This window comes from Neophocaena asiaeorientalis, unplaced genomic scaffold, assembly GCF_003031525.2.
Source record: "Neophocaena asiaeorientalis asiaeorientalis breed wild unplaced genomic scaffold, Neophocaena_asiaeorientalis_V1.1 scaffold30, whole genome shotgun sequence".
NCBI lineage: Eukaryota > Metazoa > Chordata > Mammalia > Artiodactyla > Phocoenidae > Neophocaena > Neophocaena asiaeorientalis.
This window is the reverse complement of record NW_020174923.1, coordinates 17,843,678-17,849,192: the sequence shown is the minus strand read 5'-3', so window position 1 is coordinate 17,849,192 and position 5,515 is coordinate 17,843,678.

The window sequence follows — 5,515 nt, the reverse complement described above, 5'->3', positions numbered from 1 at the left end:
CCATGTAGGTCTCTCTGGCCCCTGGCAGGCATACATTCCCGGCATATAGTGGAGACGCTAGGGGCCCACCCCTCTAACTCAGAGACGCCCACCCTGCCGTGTCTGGACATAGCCCAGATCCAAGTCCAAGGGGAGATAGAGCAAAGAGAAGATTCAAGAGAAGGGGCAGGAGGCAAACTAAGGGCTCCCCAAGCTTTGTGTTTAAGAGGAAGAGGAAGGAAGGAAGACTGAAATGAAGAAGCAGGCAGCCCCCAACATGGCTCACCCACCATCCCCAGCCCAGCCCAGCCCAGCCCAGCGCCTAAACAGCCAGCATAGGCTCAGGGCCCCTGTTGCCTGGAACTCGAACTGAGGACCCTCCCTGCCTACATCCTCTGAACCTGAGGAGGCCCAGGGCAGGACCCAGCTCCAGGCTCCAGTCCTGCAAAGCAGTCTGGTCATGGGTCCTTCTGGCTAAGACTCCTGATCTCCCACCCCCTGCCTCCTTTTGTTCCTATGGTCTGCTCCATCCTTCCCTCCCAGTTGGACCCTGAACCCAGTCACCACCATCATCACCCCCAGTCGCCAAAGCTCATTCCAGGCCCCAGAAGCACAGTGGTCACTGTCAGAGTGGTGGGTCTCTTAAGCACCCCCAAGAGCAACTGCAGCTGCTACCCTTCCTCTTTAGGGACACACCTCATCTCAGAAGGCCAACGGGGGACATCAGGTGCTCATCTCCTCCCCAAAATGGGGTGCTCCCACCTTCCCCTCTTCTCTCCCCACAACCAGACTCCCAGATTAATTACTTATCACCCAGCCAATTCTCATCTTCCCCAGGGGCCCAGGGAAGGGTGGGGTGGGGAAGCAGCCTACCCAAGTTAAAAGGCACAGGCAGTGTCCCTCTCTCTGTGAGATACAGACCCAGGATGAAAAATGGGGGGCCTCCACCCCAGACAAGAAGGGGGGCAGCTTTCATCTCCTAGCTCTCTCTCTCTGGCTCCAGGGTGTCAGACGGGAGAAGAGGGTGGGAACAAACGCAGTAACGCCTCACGGGGGAGGGGGTGAGAATAATGGGAGAGAGAAGTGAGGTGGGCCCGCAGGCCCCCTCCTCAAGCACGGATGTCAAGGACACAAAATCAAGGATGCGTTCTGAGGTATGGCTAGAAGCGCTGTGGGGTGGGCAGCGCCCCTCACCTCAGAGTACCAAGAAAGGGTGTCCAGCGAAGAGGGCTTTGCACAGAATCCGGGTGCAGGGCTCAAAACGCCCTGCAACGCACCACGCGTCTCCCGGGAGAGGACAAATCAGACATCCCCGGCCGGTCTCCCGGCCATCTGGGGGTGTAGGTAGCGGGAAGACGGGCCCCTCCCTTACCTGCAGGGAAGGCGCCCCTGCCTGGGAGGGGCGGGGAGGGGCGCGCGCAGTAACCCAGAGGCCCGGCTACCGGCTGGCGATGCTCCCGGGGGGCGCCTACTGGCACCCAGGCGCCGGGAGGGAAGAAGGGGGGCGCGGAGCGCGACGCGCGCTCGGGGAGCCCGCGGGCAGCGACGGCGGGAGGAGGGGGCGCCGCGTCAGCAGCACCTTGACAGCTTCTAAAAGGGCCAGTACCCAGCAAAGAGTTGGGCTGGGGAGAGGAAGGAAGGCAAGGGATCGGAGCCCTGGGAGTAGTGGTTGAAGGAGCCCTGGGAGTAGCGGTTGAAGGAGCGCTGCAGGCGTACGGGCCTGGCTGCTGGGGGCTCGGCGTTTGGGATGCATGATTTTCCTGCCTGCGCTTCCTCCACTTCCTTTTCAAACCGTGGATGGTGCAATCGTTGCCTGCCTAAGCGGCTCCCTAACACGCCCTCCCGCGGTGGGGGAGGGGAACTGGGGATGGATTCCTAGGGGCTGGGAGGGCCGTGGAGGCCCCAGCTAGGGGTCCAGGCTGGGGGTGGATGTCTGGGACAAGTCTCGAACCCGCCAGTTCCGACCGCACACGCTAAATGTGTGCCAAAAAAAAAAAAAAAAAAAAAAAAAAAAAAAAGAATGGGAAAGGCCAGGGTAGAGCTGTAATGTAGTAATAGTCCAAGGCCTTCAAAGGGAAGACTTCCGGTCCCTGGCTTCGGTGCTATCCTCTTCTACAGCTCCCCTTAGAACACAATATGAGTATGTGTGATAGAACCTAGGTGGTTTGTCAGTGACCCGGTAATTCCACTAACGAAAATGTATTCTAAGGAAATAAATATTGTTGTGTTCAAAACTGAGTATAGAAGGAAAGAGATCGCTTCTAATGATGTGAAAAGTTGGAAGCAACCTAAAGATCCATCAGTAGGGGATTGGCAAATAAACTAAGGCACATCCATACAGAGGAATACCATCCAGATCCAGACATTTAAAATGATATGTCCATATTGACCTGAAAAGGTGCTCAAGGTATACGGTTCTCTTGAAAATCAGAAATCAAACAAGTACTACAGAATTGTTCCATTATTATAAACAACAAAAAACTAGATCCATATGTCTGAATGTTTGTATATCAAAAAGCCTATAAGAATATATGCAAAATATTTACCTTTGCTTTCCTCTTTATCTTTTTCTGTATAGCTGAAAGTTTGCAGCTATCATGTGTTACTTATCTGATCGGAAAAAGTGACTATATAAATGTTTCTGTAATAAATTTATTTATTTATTTTTGGCTGCACTGGGTCTTCGGTGCTGTGTGCGGGCTTTCTCTGGTTGCGGTGAGCAGGGGCTACTCTTCATTGTGGTGCGCGGGCTTCTCACTGCGGTGGCTTCTCTTGTTGCGGAGCACGGGCTCTAGGCTTGCGGACTTCAGTAGCTGCAGCACACAGGCTCAGTAGTTGTGGTTCGCAGGCTCTAGAGTGCAGGCTCAGTAGTTGTGGCGCACGGGCTCAGTTGTTCCGCAGCATGTGGGATCCTCCCAGACCAGGACTTGAACCTGTGTCCCCTGCACTGGCAGGCGGATTCTTAACCACTGCACCATCAGGGAAGCCCAATGTTCTGTAATAAATGATAAAGGTTCTTCCTACAAAGTATCTCATGAATAGGTCCCACCTGTCTTCATCCCCACCCCTTTTCTGAAGCCAAATCATGCCTCACCTGAGATATTATAGCTGCCTCCCCAACCAGTCCACTCCCCACATCCATCCCAGCCTTCTCCCAAAGTCAGAATGACCTTTTTAGAACACAAATCTAATCAAGGGAGGGCTTAAAACCTTTCCAATTTTGTCACCGAAATCTGTATCTGTCCCAGAAGAGTGGTTTTCAAACTTTAGGGTACTCACAAATTACCTAAGGAACATGTTCAAAATGCTGATTCCGGAACCCCAGTGACAGAGGTGGGGGTGGGGATGGGCCTAGAATCTTCATTTTTAGTAAATACCACAGGGAATTTTGCTGCAGCTGGTCATACTTCTCATACTTGGATAAAAAACAGCCTAGAAGCTTCTACATGATCTGGTCCCACCTCACCTCACTTCCCTTAGCTCTCTATACTCCAGCCATTGTGGCTTTCTCTCATGTCCGTGAATAGTGTGTCCCTTGCTCCCCAGGACCTTTGCACAGGCTGTTTTTTCTTTCTGGAATGCTCCCTTCCCCTCTTCTATTTGCCGAGCTAACTCTTACTCATCCATAGAGCTCAATTAAATATAACTTCTTAGGACTCTGCACTTTCACTGCCAAGGGCCTGGGTTCAATCCCTGGTCAGGGAACCAAGATCCCACAAGCTGCAAGGGCATGATCCAAAAAAACATCACTTTCTATAAGAGGTCTTCCTTGGTCCTTTGATTAAATAAGATCCTCTTGTTACATGTGCTTTCCTTTTTAAAAAAATATTTATTTATTTATTTTTGCTGCGTTGGGTCTTCATTGCTGCGTGGGCTTTCTATAGCTGTGGAGGGCGGGGGCTATTCTTTGTTGCGGTGCGCGGGCTTCTCATTGCGGTGGCTTCTCTTGTTGTGGAGCACAGGCTCTAGGCACGCGGGCTTCAGTAGTTGTGGCAGGCGGGCTCAGTAGTTGTGGCTCACAGACTTAGTTGCTCCGTGGCATGTGGGATCTTCCCAGACCAGGGATCAAACCCGTGCCCCCTGCATTAGCAGGCAGATTCTTATCCACTGCGCCACCAGGGAAGCCCACATATGCTTTCACTGATGCTGATAACAATTTGTAACTATACATCTATTTATGGCATATGGCATCTCTTCCCCTAATGAGTGTTAAATGACTTAGCCAGGATAAGCACTTTTTTTTTTTTTTTAGGATAAGCACTTTTTGACTGTGGACTCTGAGCAGAAAGGCCACCCCAACAAAGTCATCCTGTGTCACTCCAAGACAGGGGTCTTCTTGCCTCTATCCTGTAATGATGGTGCCATCCATTTCCCATCATTCTTGTGCAATCTTATGATGTCTCTTGGGTGGTTAGGTTGGGTTGGGATTTTGCTTTTTCAGTGCATATATTTTACCTCCCCAAGCAGAGTATGAGCCACTTGAGAAAAGCCGTAAGATCATATATATTTTGTTGCCTTTCCAGCACCTAGCACATCAGCTGACATATAGCAGATAAAGTTTCAGGGACACTGAAGACTCTGGAATTTCTTCTCTCAGGATCTCAGAACATGGGGAAGAATCTCCCCATGTGGTATGATAGATGTCAGTAACTGTCTATGGCCAGGCCCTTTCCATTCCGCAGATGAAGGGACTGAGGCTCAGAGAAGCTAAATAACTTGCCCAGTCACAGAGTTCATGCAAGCAAGAACTAGGATTGAGACCCATGTCTCTCTGGCTGTCCCACCAAATACTAGGAAAAGGGCCTGAGGGAGCTGGGCTCCCAAGCCCGGCTCTCCAGCCCTGTTCTCTGTAGGTTTCTGAGATCAACACCTTGTCCCCGCCGTGGCCAAATGCCCCAGAACTTAGGAGAATTCACCATATGGGGCCCTGATGAGCCTTCAGATTTTTCCTTCTCTGGTAAGTGGGGTTAAATAATTCCACATGAATTCTTCTTACTTTTCTTTTTTTTTTTTTCTTACTTTTCTTGAGCACAAACGATAGGTGCTGGAGATATAGAGATGAAACGGCCTTTAAGGATCTTAGGGTGTCTCACAGAGAATAAAACTATCTTTTGTTATGAGTCCCTCGGGTGGGCCATTGCCAGGACCATTCACCATGGAAACAGGAGTCACAGGGTTGTCTCCTTAACCAGTGCCTCAGTTTCCCAATTTAGAATGATCGGGCAGATGGGATCTAGTAGCTGATGGGAAAACTTCTGACCCTGGGACCCAGTGGTGAATCTGGCCTCTTGGTAGAAGGAAATCAATCTTGGAGGAGAGCCAGGTGTTTAACCTATAGCCTGACAGGTTGGCAGCACCACTGGACTTTGAGAAGGAGGCATCAGGGCTGGGGAAAAAAAAGAGTGGTGAGCAGCAGTGCCGGGGGCTCTGGGAGCGGCTACTCCTGTCTAAAATCATGAGAAATGTCCTGGCCAGTTCTTGGAGCAGGACAGAGAGCAACCTTCCTCCCTGCTCTTCCTCCCTGCTCGGTGAATGC